Here is a 19037-nt window from a genome sequence, read left to right as displayed (position 1 = left end):
TATTTGACCAGATGAGTTCTCAGAAGAGAATGGCACAATAGGGTGTATAGTACATCCCTCTCCTGCCCATTCTGGGATTGCTTGAGCCTCTTCCACCTCTACAGTCCACAACTAGCACACATTTTAACGTACTCACTGATCACAGGGATCACTCTTTCTCCTTTCTTGGTCATTTCCAAGTGAAAAGACATCAGACTGTCTCACACTATTGAATTTAATTTATATCCTACAAATTCTAGTTCCTTCTATGGAACACCAATGTAAAGGTAGAGCTGGTTGCAAAGGCAGAGCAATACACCCTTGATCCTTAAAGAGCAGGAACAGGAAACCTTCCCCCCAAAACCAGGTTCTTCCCCTTCTAAACACAATTTGGTACTTTTTGTGAAAGAAACAACTATGGTATTTGGATGCAGCAGTCTTTTCAGAAAAGAGATACAATAGCAATGCCATGGGCCAGGAAACTGGTGGAGCTTCACGTGGAAGATTCCCACAGGCTGTGGTCAGCACTTGTGATCAGCCCTTGCAGCCTTCTCTACTTCCTGACCTATTTATATCAATATAATGAATAGGGTAGAACACCTCTAGGAGTGACAGAAAAACAAGTTGGCTTTTGTCCTGCAGCTCAGTGTTTGAAACCAGAGAACTGGGGTTCTAGAGCACTCTCCAGCAAGAAAAGCCCAAGGCAATTACTCAGTTTATTAAGAGAATACAGCTTTCTGAGACTGAAAAGAAACAGACCACATGCTAGGATTTGCCTCCAAACTAGTCCAGAGCTTTGCTATTACTGTATAGATGTAGACATGACAATAGATGCACAGTTCGTGTGCCAAGCCAGAATCACATGCTCCTAACCCTGACTGCAAACATGCATGCAAAGCAAAACAGCTTTATTGAAGGTTCACTGAAGGCTGCGCAAAATTATCAGGTTCAAGGCCTTCAGCTGCACGAAGATGACTTTCTGTGAAAGCAGCTGATACTGTAGCCATTTCTGTAACCCTCTGTCCCCTGACAAGTGTTCTGCAGGGTGGGAAGAAGTGTGAGGGAGGTGACCCTGCCATTTGAAACTCTGTTTCCTTGACAGGACGGATGAAACTTTGCTTCTTCCTCTGTTCTAAAGAATTACAGCCTTGAAAGCTGAAGGTGGCAAGAGACTTCCAGAATTTTGCCTGTGTGCATAGGGCTGCCAGAAACAGCATTAAATAACAGTGTTGTTTGGAAAGGCTGTTCATACAATTTCAAGAAAACTGTGCTTTTGGTAGAACAGCTTATTAAAAGCTGCTGGTACGCTCCTGCACGTTGTTTACTTTGGAAAATGAAATTTGAATGTTGTTTTCCCTCAAAGGCATAGCTATGCTATGCAAAGAAATACTTCAGGCAATTTATGCCATATCTGTGTCCCCACAGCTAATAAAGGAACGTAAGATGACTACAAGCTATGTGGGTATAATCACTTCACCAGATCACATAAGAGAATTTAAGAGATAAGTACTGTTCTAAGTGCTCCAAGCACATATTTTATGTTGCCCAGGAGTCCATTACCCCAAAAGAAGAAAAACTATTTTGTGTATTTTGAATTGCTTTTAGAAATAGCTAAAATACTCCAACAGTGTGGTTGATTCAGCACTGCTCTAATCTGATCTTGAACAAGCTTGGTTTTATCTTTTCCACATATGCTATGGAGCAGTGACTTCACTTTCATTAGTCCCCTGGCTAACTCCTTAGATCTGACAGTAATACAGCCATTAAGCAGATCAGCAGGGCCTCAAGTTTAACAGAAAGATCAGTATTTAGACATGTCTGTGACTTCAGTCCAAGGTTGCTGGCACATTTATAAACAGATTGAGATGCAGTAGTATTTTAGAGAAACAGAACAAAGCAGCAAGTTTACAGTATCCAGCTGTAATTAAATGTGAAACTCTGTCCTTGACAAGCATAATACAGCTTTGTTCACTGGATACAAGAGGTGCTCCCTTCTGTAGCTTGGACTGCTACCTGTTCCAGCGCTTCCGCGTGCCCCTACGCCCATCACACTTGCTGGCTTTGGAGAGAACAGCCTGCCAGGGTATTGCATGGAGGGTCTAGAGCTCACGTCACTACACACTGCAAGGAGTAACCCTGAGGTTACTCAACGTTCTGGTATCTCAGTAACTCACAAGACACACTGGAGAGAACATCTGTGGTACCCACACGCTTCTCCATGGATTCACCCAGCATTTACTGACTCTGTGTGTCCAGATCTAAGCATTAGAGTCCCACATTCCCTCCACTCCAGAGGACAAGGCAGTTCACTTCTAGCACAGAGCTATTTATTAGTTATACCACATGCCACATTAACATGAGCTTACGTAAGTAAATTTAGAGCAAGGTAACACCTAATGAAAATGGCCAACAAAATAGGCACCTTGCTATTAAAGGCTGCTTTCCCTGGAAGAATTTAAAGCCACATAAGGAATGTGTGGGAGAAGCTGATGACACTGCAACAGCTACCTGCAGCAAGGCAGGTGTGGATGCAAAACACCTGCAAACAAACTCAACCCATTACTAAAGGTGAGTTTGACTTTCACATAACAACTGAACATCACACACGATCTGTGCCCACATCTATGTCAATCCAACCTCGGGTCAGCCTGACAAGTGTTGGGTGTGATGTCCACAGACACACAAACAACCACCCAAAGTGAACAAGAGCAGCTTTCACTCTCTGTGACTGCAATGACCAGGCTGGATAGCTCGCTCTCTCAGCAGTCTTTTCTACAGACAGAATAGAGCAGAGAGAAACTTCCAGCACACTCTTCTAGCTTCCTTCACTGAACACAAGTTACAACCCATTCATGGAAAAACAGCCCATGTCCATGCAAACAAAAACTAGTCTGCCCCAACTGGGCTACACTCAACAACTGGAGTCAGTACTAAGGTGACCGTGACAGGATTAAGCTGGAGGCCTGCCACACCATTAGCGGTCATCAGATCAGTATTTGGCTGCAGAAAGAGACAGATCATTTCTGGGGAAAAGGCATCCATAATTCCTTTTCTCTTCTTGGTTAGGACACTTGATTTGGCTGTTGATTAGGGAAGTACACCAATCCATATTGTTTAAAACTCTTGCTTGAGGAGTAGGTCAAACTAAGAAATGGTGAGTCACAGTACCACAGAATAATTAAAGTTGTAAAAGACCTCTGGAGATTGCCTAGGTTGATCCCACTGCTTAAAGCAGAGTCAGCTAAAACAGGTTATTCAGGACTGTGCCCAGTCAGGTTTTGAGTATCTCCAAGGATGGAGTCACAAGGGATGCTTTAAGCCTAACATAGTATCTCTTGCAACAGACAGACCTGCATATTTAACCTCCAGGCAGATTAATTTTTATGTAACCAAGCAATACAAGAGAGGACAGATACTCAAGTCCCAGCACACATCACCCTAAAAGGTAAAGTCAAGGGTGCCAAAAGCAGCAAGTCACTTTTTCCCCTATATTCATGAAACTCATAAGGTCCTCAGATTTCCTCCTTACCCTGAAACAAACTCAAGTGTTTATTCCCATGTCTAATGGAACATTAAACAAAAGAAAGCTTAACCCACGAAGATAACACATGAAGCTTTTCTAGTGGATGGTATTGAAGCTGTGAATCTCGTTCTACATTCTACTTCCTAAACAAAGGCAACACCTAGTGCAAGGGTTTAACTAGACTGCCTCTTCTCTCCTTGAAAATAGTTCTTCCTGGTCAAGTTTGGTGACATCTGAATTTGCAGTAAACAAGCACTGGCAGAATTAAAAATAACATTTAAGAGAACCTCAAGAAGTGATTGTCACGTTGGTCCAGATGTTGACCTAGAACACGTGAATTTCTTACAAGCTGCAGTATGAAAGAGGTACCTAATGACATCGAAAAGGATATCCACACCTAACAGCAAAAAAACTAAGATAAAAAAATCCAAGCTATGTTTTCCAAGGGCAGAGCGCAATTCCTGGCAATGAGGCAACAAAGAATAGCTATGCAGCTGGCAACGGAACCACAAGGTTTTAAATAGATAGTTCAAAGCCAAAGATTACTCTCTTATCCTGTGCTGTCGGTGTTACAAGGCTGTGAGGAAAGATAATGATGTAGAGAAAAGAATCAAAAATGGATCACTACAATTTTAAATTAATCCACCTTTGCCTTTACAAAACCACCTTTTGGATGACTTGCAATGTGTCAATGTGATTTAAAACAGTAGCTGTCTGTAGAATCCAAAGACCTTCAGTTTGTTCCGTTTTGGTGTAATCAAGAATCTTTAGTTCTTGCAGGGTTGGCATTTTAATTTTGACATGAATGCACTCAATAAAATAAGGTTCACCTCTGGGATGAGAAGCTGTTTCCAGTCTCAGTTCATGGGAGCTACTTAGAAGTACTTGGGAAAAACGTGATTTTGCTAGGAAGGAAAAGGTCACTCACGGGGGAAGACAGGTTAGGAAACCAGCAGAGCAGGTTGATCCTACAAAGAGCAGATTTTAAAAAAACCTTGTTTAGTGGGAATCTATTACACCCGTGCATGTGGGACTGGAGAACCTCCAGCAGGTCAACCCTTTTACACCCAGGGTCTTTCTTTCCTCATCTCCTAATAGGAGGGTCTGGAGACAGGATTTGAGAAGATTACCAGGTCAAAGCTGGAAGTGTGTTCCCGCCAGCAGTCTAAAAGTGAAGTTAATCACCTCAGCACTTATAAAGGGGCAAGGCCCAGGAAAGATTGAGCAAGGCTGCTTTCAGCAACTGGCCTGAAACCAATCACGAGCCATGTAAATACCCCGTCTGATCCCGTGGGCAAACAAGTCCTGAGCAATGGTTACTTGAGGTAACAGATGCTGGGTGATAGAGAACACACTTCTTTACTGTTCCACACTGAACATTCCAGCAAGTCTCACTGGAACACTGAAGTTCTCCAGTCAAAGGTCTATACTAGAAAGAACTTTTGTTAAAAGAAAATAAGCAACAATTTGTGTGTGTTTATTTAGAAAACAACTACCTCCATTCAAATCCTGTAGCAAAGAGGGAAAGTGGCACTAAGTCTTTTCCAGGGAAAAAACTTCAGTCTAGACTTAGAAAAGGCTTAGTCTAGACATGGATACCACAAGCACTGAAAATGTGACAACTTTTCTAGTGTCCTCAGTACACAGTGTCTAGCTTCTCAGAGCAGACAGTCCAGGTAGGGGTCCAAGGCTAAATTCAGCTATCACATCGCTATACCCTGTCATGGTGCAGACTTGCTTGAAAACTTAGGGATTTATGCTATTTATGGAAGAAAATATCCCAGCCACCACCTTTTAGCCACAACTTGAATCAAGTCTCCAGCCTAAAGAGGTCAGCTAGTGATTGTAGAAGCATTCACTGAGTTTCTTCTGCATTTCATACATGTATGCTCATCCTTCCCTTCGCATTAAAAGGAAAGTATGGGGTTCTATTTTTAAAAACAAGCTTGTTTTCATTTAAAGAAAAATCTGCACATGTGCAGTTTCAATATAAAGTATTCCAGATTTTATGGGAAGTCTTTTCTTTAGTGACCTGGCTCCTCACGTAGTGAATCAAAAGCACATCCAAAGGAGACATATTAGGGCTCTGCAAATTACTACAATCCTTAAAATTCAGTTCTTCAAAGCCCATTTCAAACACAAACCCCTGATCATGGCTTTAAGATTTTGGAAGGAATAGAAGTGCCTAATTTTAAAACTTGCTACACCTTACCACTGCTAAGTTTATATAAATTATTTCAATGCATCCTTGAGCTTTCCAGTTCATTGCTTAAAGAAAGAAAAAAGGGTGTAGGTTTCTTTAGACTCAGAAGACCAAAAATTCATTTTTTAATTAATTTTTATTAAAAGCACTAAAAAATTATTCCATATCTTGGTATCCCTAGTAATACTTTACAGATCACTATTATATGAAATTTTGAGATAAGGAAACCAAAACTGTTTTAATTCTTTTGAGGTTTGAATCTGCCACAAACAATGAGCAGGAAAAGCAACAGTTGGTGGTTTTCTTTTTTTTTCCCCCCTTTGTTTTTAGATTCTTCAGTGAAGAGGAAACCCTTTTAGAAAGAAGAGCTATTCCTGCAGTGCAACCTCTCCATTTCAAATTGTCAAGAACAGTGCAGGGATTAGTTTGGGGACAGAGAAATCTTCTTCCAAAAGTTTAAGGACGCTCTCCTCGGACTATTTCGGTCACCAATAATTGCACTGGAATGACACTGGAGATTCCAAAGGGAAAGCTGTTATCCATCACCAGCAAGTCAGTTACACTGAACTCTGTAAATACATCTCAGAGGAATCAAGTGTTAGACTTCTCCTACATTTATAGTACTGCGAGAACAGAGCAAGGAATACAGTCTATTTAGCACTTTGTGTGTCATGATGTTTCCATTCTAAATTCCAAAATTTTTTCCTATCACTGAAGTGTACATTTCTTAAAACTGAGCACTTTTAAATGCAATCTCAGTCAAAAAGGACCAAGAGAATATTCCGTACCTATGTCCAGGGAAGAAGTGCTAACAGACATTTCCACCTCGAGAAAGGCCAAAGACAACAAGCTTGTTCATCAAAACCAGTTCCTGAATTTTACAACTTTCTCTTCCAGTCCTGTGGTTTCACTGGGTTTACTAAATCGTATCAGCTGGTATTATTAAGTACTTGATGATCATGCAGAAAGGAACAGCACTTCTGTGGTCGGAAATGCAGCCACACAACCTTCCTGTTAATGCATAACTGGAGGATGTAAGAGCAGATGCAACCAGGATCTCCATACATACAGATCTGTGCTTCACTTAAATCTATTTATCTAAGAGATCTATTTCATGCTACCACTGAAAGGTATTTATTTCTCTTCGCCCTGATTTTGGAAATGAGTTTTAACTAAAGATCATGCTGGAAACTCCCTTGCCTAACCAAACACAAGCAGCCTCTTCAGTCAGGTCAGAGATTTGACCTGACTCCCCACATGGCACAACTATCACAAGAGAAATGGAAGAGGAAAACAAAGACAAGGTTTGTGGTGAGATGAGATCCATCCCTTAGGCAATTGTGGGCTCTTCAGCTGTTTTATGCAAATCATGAAGATATCCATATCTTTATACCTTAGGGCAGAGGCTGTAAGAAATGTAACAATCTCCCTTAATTTTCAAAGTCAGTGAAAGTTAAAAAAAAATATTAAAAATCAGCAAGGTTTTGGCAGAAGAAAAGATTTATAGCCAGTATTTAAAAAATAAAATCTGCAGTTTCAATCACCTTTGTATGACATGTCTGGGAAAACAAGTTCCTTTTTTTGACTTTTTTTTTAAGAGTTGCATTACTATTAAGTTTAACTAGAAATTGCATAAGCAAAGCCAAGAACCCAGCCTGCTTAACAGTCGAAGCAAGAATAAAAATTATTTGTCTGAATCTACCCATTAAATCTCCTGGATGCTTTAAGGACACACCCCTTTAAAAATGCACACATTTAATCTTTCTTACCCCTTTAAGAAAGGCTCCAATTGCTCTTTTAACATCGTCATTGCCTTCACTTTTAAAAACCTGTACGTTTATCACTGCCTTTTCCTTGCACTTGTAGTAGCTGTACACTAAGCAGAATTTTGTTCCAGGATTTTAATTGTATTTTTTAAGGCTGCAGCTAGCTAGCTTCCAAAAAAATTCTGGAGAAACATCAGTTAGAGCAGTCCCAAGAGCTGCCATCAGAAACTGAGACAAAGCAGTACAAAAAAGCTCATACCCACATCAGGGCTGTTGTGGAACAGAGTCAAACTCAATGTTTGCTCTATTATCAACTTGGCACACTCAAGGGAAGTTGTGGAAGTCTGTTGTTCAAGTAATTTAAAATTAGACTACTTAAAAAAAAAAAAACAGGAGGAATAAACCTTAGATGTCTAGATTATATTTCCTATAATTTTGCAGGAAAATGATACAAATATCCACAGATTTATTTTTGTGCAAGGGTAATAAGCTGGTGGGATGTAAATTACCATAAGGTTTGATGCTTAAGGACAGAACATTTGAAGTGCAATATTCTGCCCACTCTGCATGAGTGTTCTCAGAACTCTTGGTCGGGTGCCTGACAAAATATATTTGTCTCACTGAGTTCACAGGTCAGCACCTGAGACTTCTCAAGTGTCCTAAGACATTCCCCCTAAAGGCCTCTTCCACACAGCCAGGGAACAAGGCAAAAGACAATCTTGATCCTGTTTCTTCTGGAATCCTGACACAGGGAACATATAATATCTGTGCCAACTGACTGGCATGTTTCCTTGCACAAACTTCAGATGGAGAGGCAAGCACAGGGGAAAAAAAAAAAAAAGGCAAGCATACAAACAATTACAGCCCATCTGTAGTGGCAAACAATACACTGGGTGTATTGTAACTTGGAAAAGATCAACCTTTAGGCTCTGGCACCTGTTCTGTTTTAGGTGTGATCATCTAATTATCTAAGAATTCAGAGCAACACTTCTCAAGCTTTCATACTTTATTTGCACTAGAGAGTTTCTCTCAATAAAAGAAAAACTTTTAAGCTACCAATATGGCCCTGAATCAAAAATACAGTCAAAACCCTAATTTCCATAAATTACTTTAATTCAGCTTGAAAACCTATCTGACTTACCATCTTCAGCTAGTAAGCTGCACAAAGAGCAGAGTTCCAGAGCATGCCTACTCTCCTGGAGTATGTTTTGCTCAGGAGAATGTAAACCATCTGCGAAATTCTGTCTTTCATGGGGTGAAGTTATACCACAAAGCAGCTAAAGATATCACAATTATTATACGCTTGCCAGGAAGCAGCTAATTAGGCCCTGCCTAAGCAGGCAGAGAGCAACCACAGCTTAAACAACTACCATTTCTACAATGGTTTCCAGTCTTTCTTTCCAGAGCCAAAATACATAGCTGTCCAGATTGTCTAAAAGCTTATGACTGAACTAGACAACCCAGCTTAGATCTTACTTTTTCAAATCAGCAGGGATTTTCATGTGGCATCATTAAATCTGAGTTATTCAGGTAACAAGTGCACCCAAAGATCCAGAAGGGAGACACATCAGAGGAAAAGGAAGACAAGTTTACTTGGAAATAATCCTGCAGCCAGAAAAGCACATATTGTTCTTGCTATAAAGTCTTGCTATTTACTCTTCAAAGCAGCAAGATGAAAGATTACTGGAAAAGTGCTGGACAAGATAAAGCAACAATTAATTTCAATTAGTGCCATTCAGTTTGTGCTCAGTTTCAAGTCTTTATTCTCCACTTTTTACCAGCTTGCCACCATCTCAAAGGAGAGCAACGACAGGCTCCACAAAGCCTTCCTTTTGAGGAGGTTTATTTGATGGCAACACAAAATCTGTCCATTTCCAAGCAATTCCTGAATTCTCAGCTGAGGCTGCTGTCACTTACTTAGTGCAGCACAGCAAGCTGCTCCTGCATTTTTGCTGCCTTACTTCACTGTTCCTCTCGAACAAGAGCACATATCCTGCTGGCTTAACCTCCTGCCTTTCAATTCTGCACTCCAGGGAAATCGATGCATGTCAATTAGGCACACTTACGTCAGCACCTACCATCCAGGCAGGACAGGCAGAGTTTAGCTCATCCATTAAACTATGCTCTCTTTGGCAGCAAGGGAAAGAGGTGCAGGTGGAAAGTGGGAATCCCATCTGTGTTTTGAAGGGCAAGGGTAAATCAGGTAGAGCAGCGGGCAACTGGAATAGCAGCGAGGCAGGAGACTGAGCTGCAATTCTTAAATCCCACACAGACACTTCAGCAAAAACTGAATACTATCACTCTTTTGTGTCCCCATCACACGTACACAGGGTGGTGGGCAGACAGAGTCCTGGTGATGTGGCAGCTGGTTTCTCTTCTCTCCCTAAAGCAGATGATTTATGTCAGAGTATGCACTAAATTCAGTCAAAGAAAATATCCAGAACTGTCATAAACTTTTTAAAAAAGCATTTCTGACCACAGTGTGGCAAGATGGGGATAAAAAGGGAGAAGACAGAAAATCAGTTTTGTTTGAGAGCTAATTTAAGTTCACATCTCCAGGCAGAACAGCTTTTAGCATTGCTATCTTCAGTAAGAAGCTTCAGGGTCAGTTACTTTCATTTGTTGTTTTCTTCCCTAAGGAATAACTAGGTTTGCATGAATAGAGCTGCCTAACTTGGCTTAAACCACACATGTGGAGGGAGGTGGAAAAAGACATGAGAGGGCTGGAAGACAACAAGACAAGAAAATTGCAGTGCAAACACTGTTTACAAATGCTGCACCACACTAAGACAATTTCCTCAGCTGCTCAGGCAAACCATTACTTTAAACTCCAAGCAATGGCTACAGAGGTAGAAAAAAGCCTGGTACCATCTCATCCTTCACTCCCAGGGGAGGTGGAAGGGCAAGGATGTTCCATGCAAAGCTCCTAAGGGGACAAGAGAGGAGGTCTTTAGTTTTGCCCATGAATGAAGCACTTGGCTGTGGACTCTAGTAAAGGAAAGTCAGCCTCAATCTCACCACAGCAGAGCAGCAGACAGAGGTCTGAACGATACATCACAAGCAAGAGCTAGATGGGACTCTGAAAAAGCCACTACAATCAAAAAGTGGTAATTTGGTACAATAAAAAGGTGACTGAGAGTCAAAAGGAACTCAAGGACTGCCTATTCTGACCATGAAAGCACAGCTTTGCTAGGGCCTGGCCTACACAGCAATGTTACCATCATGAGTTTCTATTTTTATCTCGACAGTGAGCATGTAGATGATGCAGTTAGAAGTTTCTCACCACTTTACTGACTAGTTTTTCTTATTTGAAGTTCATGAAGGAATGTATAAACACTCCATCTATCAGCTGCACAAGCATGAGTGCTCAATGCCTGTTACTCCCTGTATGCCTACTTCATTTCTTTAGATTATCATTGACACCTGTTTATTTCTTTGACTCCAAGTTTATTTGCAAGTACCATTTATGGTTGTTTTTCAGAAACCCATGCCCTAAGAGCCTGACAGATTGCCAGCTCACATCATTAAGAAACCTCCTGTGGCAACAGCTTTCTTCCACTGCTGACCAAGGCTGTGCTTGAACCGATGACCCCAAACTGAAGCCCTTCACATGTCGAATATCGGCTATGCCAAGCCAGCCTGTAATCCCTGAATACAGGGAATTCTTGAAATGGAACTTCTTTACCTGTGGCATCTGTTATTCCCCTAGAAAAGCAGAAGAGCTGGTAAATATGCTTTTACAGTCGTCTTTAAGCCTCTAGAAATTACTCTCCTTTCTTTGTCTTGACATGCCTTTCCTCCTCTTGAACATTCAGAATTTTCTATTACCCCAGCACATTTTAGAACACATTCTTTATTCCTTTTGTTGATTGACAACTTCACTTAAGATTTTATCTTCACTCTCTTGAGATTACTTACATGGTCAAACTCTGCCCATCAAACAGCTTGTGAAGTGAGGATTGAACAATAAGGGGTGGGAGAAATGAATTTAGCATCAGACAGGCAGAACAATTCTGGCTCCTAGGGTTGGGCAAGCCTTGGAAAAGACAAGACTTCTCGCCATCATACTGCGGATCACCTGCAAAATAGTAACAGAAACGCCCCACAAAACATAACAAAAAAACCCCCAACAACTAAAAAGACCACAAAAAAAAAAAAAACCCTAACCACCTTCAGATCCAGTTACCACCCTGAAATGCAAAGGAACAGGCAACACCACGGAGCTGATAGCCTCCACCCTAGCTATAGCAACAGAGCCTGCCAACCAGCTATTTATCAAGAATCCACAGCCACATGACCTGGAAAACACTCCTTTCTTCAGACTCTTGCCAACTGTCCCAGCTCAGGTTAATACCAAAACCCCAGTCTGGTACATGCAGAACCTGTGACAGGCTTCACTACACTGAGAATGTGACTAAAAAGGTGCTGCTTCAACACCTCATCAACTTAATACTTCTGTTAGGTCTAATTTTAGAATGTTGTACATCCATTAGTGGTAACTGCTTTCATTAGCCTTTAAATAGTTTTTCCATGGCAGTATCTCTGATTTCTTTCTCTGTCCCAGTCTTCAAGCTCTGGGGCACACAGCTGCCTCACTGTTTTCTGAGGCTGGCACAGGGAGAAAGACTAAAGACAATTAATAAAAACCAAACCACAGTCCCAAAATCCAAAAGGTTCTGCCAGCATAACACTGAAGAGCACCCAAGTGTCAGAGAGCGTGCACTCTGCTGGCTCAGGTTTTTGCCACAATATCTGGTCACATGCTGAGTTCTGCAAATGCACATGGGAAAGCAAGTCCCTTCCTCGGGAGTACCAAGCTCAACCAGACCTGCATTCACAACAGGGCTCCCAGAGGATGCCAGAAAAGCTTCCTCTTCTGTTGATGCACCTCAGATGCACAGAGACGCATCTAAGTGCAGCCTTGGGTGCAATTAAGAGGGGAAGCTACAGTTACCTTCATTCTCCTCTATTAAAGCTCTTAAGATTAATCATGTTGCACCAGCACCTTTTCAACCACTCTGGTTAAAAAGAGGCCTCTCCAAGCAGTGTTCACACATGCACCTGCTCCCTCCAAAGCTGCCATGCTACAAACCTCGAATTCCTCCTCTCCACAGCTGATGTGCTCCTAACCTTGACAGAACAAAACAAAATGAGGGAAACACACAAGCCTTTCAAGTCTAATTTCTGAAGCCATTTAGACACTGAGAACAAAACTGTTTGATCAGCATTTGATCAGCAACAAGCAGACAGGAATGGCTCGGTCCTGAAAAGACTCTGAAGGGAGAAGGAAACACAACACAAAGATCTGTTTCACTACTGCTGCTCAAGGACCTAAAGATAATGAACACATGAGGATTGTCTCAATTTGTGGTACCTTACATGCCCTCTTGACCAATTCTTGACCCAGTAAAAAATACCCTAAAGGGACAGAGAGGAAACTACATTAATATTTATGCTCTTTAAGAGCAATAATATGTGTATTGAAATATGTAATATATAAACAGATTACTAAGGGTCAGATTTTGAGTGTTCCATTGTCCAGCCAAAATTTCTTGTTTATAAACTATTACATTAATCAATCTTTTAAGAAAACCTGACAGCCTCCTGCTGAAAACAAGCAAAGTATTAGTCCTTGAAATCTCACACAAGCACTAATTATTTTTAGACTAAAGGATAATAAGTGAAGGTTATGAGGCAAGCAATGTCATTTGCAAATAAGCTCTCTGAGGCAGGAAACATCTGAATTTGAGCCTGTTGCTGTTCAAAACAAGTTATCTAGCATTTCTAGCCAAAGGTACATTTTACACACACAAAGGTGCTGGTTTCCAGAAACAAAACACAGCTGCCACTCCTGAGCACCTGTGACAGACACCGAGCCTCCAGAATACACGACAATGACAGAAGACAGACCCCACTCCTGCTCAATTTGAAGTTCAGAACCACTTGGGTACTTCGAACAGGGAACAGGAAAGGAGGCTACATCCAAAGTAAGAGGAAGCAAAAAGAGCCATCCCTCCTTTTCAACAACAGACAGCTACAGCAACGATTTCAATTCATGTAACACAACCATAGATATCCATATGAGCTCAAACACAGCCCTCAGTGGGGCAGGAGGAAGGTGGAATCAAATGGTTACACTGGACATACCTATTCCTCTGCCATCAAACAGGCTGCCAGGTGACCAGTTCCCATCACTGGTGGTACAAGTCAGGAACAGTCAGAGTATAAAAGAATGATGAGTAGCCCTGCTGTATTATGGACAATTTGAGACTCAGGGAATAAATATTGTTCTTTCCCAGCCTCCAAATTAGATTTCAGCACAGGAAAAAGGACTGGCCTGCATACTCCACATTTTTGTGCCAGCAAGGAAAAACAGGTTAGTACAAGACCCACTGGAAAATATCCTGCCAGAACCTTCCCTGTACAGGTCATATTTCTGGGCTTGTTCTCTTACCCTTGACAAAAGCTGTTCCACACATCTATGTTCATTTCACTAAAACAACTTCTTGGGAGTGTGGGGAAACCTGTGAATATCACAAGTACTTTTTTATGGGTAAGTGGATTTCCACCACCATCACTCTCCCATGTATGTTTATTTCCCAGGTTATTGAGCACATGAGCCTTTGGGTACTTCATATTCAAAGGCAGTTATTTGTTTATTTCAAGTTCCAGCCTTTCTGACTATTGTTATTGTTCCCCACATACACTCCTTACCCTGACTACTTAGAGCACTAAACACCCAAAGCAGCAGCATTTACAAGACTCGGGACCTTGCCAGATCAGAGTTCTTCACGTTTTATCACACACTATGTGCCTCTCAGCACATAAGCTTTTATGCAGACTATAACCAGCTGCATTACTTTTTAAAACAATTGCTATTTAAGAAAAAATCATAATATGTGGTGGAGTGTCCCATAAAAGGCATAACATTTGCAGCTGTTGTTCATTTGAGACAAACCCATCTTCTTCCAGAGCTGAGGTCACTACATGGGCACCTCGAAACTCCTGAAAGCAGGAACCAAGCTGATAGACAACAGCTCTACCATATGACTTTAAGACACAGCTTCATTCTCTTCCCATCAATCGTGAGTATTTACATTTATGGCTCAGCATTTTCTTCAGTACAGTATCTCCACATCGTACTAGATGAGTTCTAGATTAAATATATTAGAACTGGAACCAAACTTTTTAGTCTTACATATACTCTCAAACAACCAAAAGAATAACTGATTTTAGCCTGTTACTCTCTAGAACAGTCTGAAACCATGAGCAAATTTCTGAACCATCTAAGTTTCAAAGTTAGCACACTGAGCTAGAAAAGATTTTGATTTTTTTAATCAATTTCTTCAACAAGAGACTTGTCATGACCTACAAGTCTTTGTACCAATTGTGGCTACCAAGCTCTGCAAGATGGAAAGAATGTTGGAGCAATTACTGCTTTTCAATGATACTGAAAAATCATAGGATCTATATAGAATGGTTTGGGTTGGAAGGGACCTCAAAGATCACCTAGTTCCAACCCCCCATCACAGGCAGAGACACCTTCCACTAGACCAGGTTGCTCAAGGTCCCATGCAACCTGGCCTTAAACACTTCCAGGGATGGTTCATCCACAGGTTCCCTGGGCCAGTGACTCACCACCCTCACAGTAAAGATGTTTTTTTCTTAACAGCTAATCTAAGCCCTATTTGCACAGGAGAGGAAAAGATCTGCTGTAATCCCCCTACATCAGCCTGAGCCCAACTCCAGTTGGGAAGGAAAGAGCACCAGTGACCAGCAGACTTATCCAAGTCGTTCTCCTGGCCAATCTTTTCTGGAGATGCTATAAATAGTGTTCTTTGAGCAGCAGAGCTTCCCTCTCCAGCTCTTCCTGGGGGCTGGAACAAGGTGAACTTTAAGGTTTCTTCCAACCCAAAACCATTCCATGATTTTATGAATTCTCAAACGTTTCTCTCAATTAAAAAGCACCACAAGCACCTAGAAACCACTCAATGAACATTAAGCAAACCTGTTGCTCTCCTACACAACAACCTTGCTATGCCCTGAACTTGAAAAGAGTCCTTATGGGAACATTCCTGAATCCAGAAGGAAGGCTTTACAGTAAGCACTAAATAAACATATGACTTGGGGTGCTTTTAAGAGGCTACTTCACTCAATAAAGTGATAGAAATAACACTAATAACTAATAATATCCTAGAAGGATGAAGGGCCAGCTTATCTTGACAGCACAAGCGGCAGGATAGTCTTTCCCATATTCCTACTGCTTTAAGACAAGGGCAGCTGAGACAGGCAGTAACTCCAGCTCTTCCTGAACTTAAGCACAGAAGGATAATCTCCCTTCAAGGCCACAAACCAACTACTTACAGTCTTCAAAAAACTCTTAGCTACAGAGCCAACCAGAGGAGCAATGTGACCAGAAATTGCCTGGGCAATGGGTAGACAAGGGATTTGCAAATTTGCTTCATTATGTACTGAGTCACTTGGGTAGTTTTATAGCAGGAAGGTTATAGAATTCACAGCTAGATTCCAAGGGGACACTTCAACTTGCATCCTATAAATCTTCATCAAGATATTTGTATAACTATGGATTAACAGGCTCTTGGACAAGAAAATACCTTCACTTAACAGTTAGTGGATAGACTCTACTGCCAACATTTCTTTGAGACCCAACTGCTTGTGTTACACTCCTGCTAAATCCACTTGTGAAGTCTGACTGACAGGGACCAACCTCAGAGAGAACCATCTCTAGGTTTACTGTGTTAGTGGACAGAAGCCAAGGCTCAGTCTCTGAGCACAGAGCAAAACCGTAAGAGTTTAGTCCTAACTCTCACTCAAACAAAACTGTCCTTCAAAAGGAACTTTCACTGTAGAGTTCTCTGTGTCTATCCCTTTCCATCATCTTTCCTTTGAAAAGTCAACAACTTATTCCAACAAATGGAGACTTACCAATAAAATATTTTGTTTCACACAAAGCCACAGCAAGTGAGGGTAGCTGAAGCAAAGTCCACGCCTTTGATCTGTGAAAGAATATTATCTTAAGATTCAAATGGGGACTACTAGCACCAGGGCTGGAAAAACTAAGGGAGGCAACATCAGTAGAGAAACTGAGAGGCAGGAGTTAAAAGCAAGATCTTAAAGCCCTCTCTCTATCCTCAACCCTGGAACCCCTGTGATCAGGTTTATTTTCCAATAAGCCAGTTTGTCCAGAGTCACAGGATTTCAAGGATTCAAGTTTCTCATCATATGGTTGAATTTAACTTCATGCTTATTCTTGGGTCTACCAATTTATTCCTTGAAAATGATAAATCATGAACAACAACAACAAAAAAACCCCTAACACCAAACCATTTATTTATCAAATTACCCTAATTACATTGGCAGAGCTACAAAGTGACATAACAGATGGCTGCATGACACAAAGGCATCCAAATTTTAAAAGCTGGTACCTTGTTTTTACAGCACTTTACTCTTTAGTACTTCTACAATAACCAATGTTTTTTAGTCAGTTCTTCAAAAATGCACACCTCACCTCTAACCATTTGTTTTGAGATCAGCCTATAATGGTCTCAGATGAGCTCTTTTCAGAAGACCTTGAAATATCTGCACACATCTAAATCCCACCAAGCCTCACGACAATTTGAACCCTGTTTTCCTCAGGCCCTCCAGGAAGCCCTACCAGAAGCATGCCATGCCACAAAAAGCCAGCTGCTCCTGCAGAAACTGTTCCTGAATTCTAGAAAGGCTTCCTCAGAGACTGGGAGCATACCTAGGAGCACAGGGCATTACATCATCATGTTTTAGGATGAATATTCTTGATCAGTGTAAGAACAGCTTCCACTCTCACAGAGGTATCTACACTGCCAGAGATCTCCACAGTAAAATAACAGTCATAAGCAAGGGCACTAGCCATAAATCCCAAAGTAAAGAACATCAGCAGCCAAGTTCTGTTGTGTGCCCTGCCCATCTGCCTCAGCCCATGCCATCAACCTTCTTTCCTTATTCCTACAGATGCCAGTCCAGGCCTTCACGCAAGCAGTACAAATTCACTTTACAGTTAAATGCCGCCCTTCTCAAGGGGAAGATGCACATGCACAAACAGATTCTGTGTGCACACAGCTCTCCCCAGCCAGTCTGTAGCACTTCAACGCAGGGACACGAAGATGTGGCTCTTGGAGAGCACTATCAGTCCTGTAACAAAGTCCAGAGCGAGCTGACAGCAGCTGGCGATAGAGCCAAGCCCTCTCCTGGAAACATCAACTCCATGGTTATCTGCCTCACACAGAGCGCTTTGTGCTCCTCCAAACATGGAGCTCTCCTGACAGGACAGGAAAAAGGCTGAGAGAGCAAGAGGCAAAGTGGCTGTTTTGGTTTATGGGCTGTGGCCCAGAAAAGCAGATAGCCCTGGCACAAAAGATAACAGCACAAACATTAGAGCACTCCTTGGGAACAGAATGGGAAAAGGTTTGTTACTTGTACAGTCAGCGAGATGCTGCATTTCTACGCCTCACTGCAAACTACGAAAAGGAGTTGTGCCCTTCCCATTTAGAGGGATGGCTGCAGGGAATTAAGTACCCAGAAGTTTTCTTCAGGATTCCTTTATTCCATCCTACCACATTCAAAGCAATGTTCTCAATGCATGCTTCAGACTTCTCTTCCATTTGTAGCAAACAAGTTTTATTTAGACAGGGTTTATGTGCACATTATTGCTGAAAGCAATACCTAAAACCAGTTTTTAAAGAAGAGACTAGAACAGGGCACTTGTGTCAGAACTGGGCTAGTGTCAACAGGCCTGCCCTCAGCCAAAGGTGCAGTAACCCCAACAAATCAAATGTGACTATTTGGTGCCTCTGCTTCTGTTTCATAGGCGAAAAACAGCACTGCAATAAATGCAGGTTTGTGAGAGGAAAATCTCTCCCCAGCTGTCAAGTCTGAACTCCATAGGCAGAAGTGCTCCTAGAAACCAGACTGCATGCATGCCCTAGTAACTATTGCACTTGTTCAAATCCAGTGTGTTCTCTTGTTCTAGTAAAGTTTATAAATGTCTTTTCAGCACAAGAGAAAAGCAGCCATGCAAACAGAAAATCTGAACATGACACACTGTCAAGCTGACAAAAATAACACTGAAATTTCCCTCGCTCTGTTAGCATAGCACATGCTTGAGTAGAAACCTGTAAGCAGTAAAGCATTTTCAAGGAAACAACAGTGAAGATAAGGGCATTTCTTCCATCTGCCAAAACGAATCTCCACTGCTTAACCATAACACAAGTAGTGAGCATAAACCTGGAAGAGAGCAAAGAAATTAGAGTTCAAACCGTAACTGTTGCTGCAGATACACAAACAGATGAAAAACAACTAAAAAATTCTATTAATGCAAACTGCAAGCATTGGATAGTGCTGCTCTAGACTCTATGCAACAATAGTAGGAGATGGAAGTATCTTGCCTTTTTCAGTCAAAATATACAAAACACAAACACACCATGAACCCTAACCATCTTCCAAGTAGCTGCTCTTCCTTTTTCACCTCTGCTAAAAGCTCCAAAGCCAAAGGTGTTTCAGTAAGAATCCA

General features: G+C 41.5%; 1 protein-coding gene across 20 annotated transcripts in view; it reads right to left on the bottom strand.

Annotated features, from left to right (window-relative positions):
* Positions 1-19037, bottom strand: part of MICAL3 (microtubule associated monooxygenase, calponin and LIM domain containing 3) — a 154932-nt gene that overhangs the window by 120021 nt on the left and 15874 nt on the right. Inside the window, exons 1-2 of one of the 20 annotated variants that reach the window (XM_069003620.1) lie at positions 11642-11702; positions 11390-11549 (exon numbers count right to left, since the gene is read on the bottom strand). The exons of the other annotated variants lie outside the window; for them this stretch is intronic. The gene's annotated coding sequence lies outside the window, so the exon portion shown is untranslated. Of the gene's footprint in view, positions 1-11389; positions 11550-11641; positions 11703-19037 lie in introns of those variants that run through there. 20 annotated transcript variants of the gene reach the window in all.

The sequence above is a fragment of the Aphelocoma coerulescens genome, chromosome 1A (assembly GCF_041296385.1).
Source record: "Aphelocoma coerulescens isolate FSJ_1873_10779 chromosome 1A, UR_Acoe_1.0, whole genome shotgun sequence".
NCBI classification, from domain to species: domain Eukaryota; kingdom Metazoa; phylum Chordata; class Aves; order Passeriformes; family Corvidae; genus Aphelocoma; species Aphelocoma coerulescens.
Note: the sequence above shows the minus strand (reverse complement) of the source record. Positions and strands in the feature narration are given on the sequence as shown.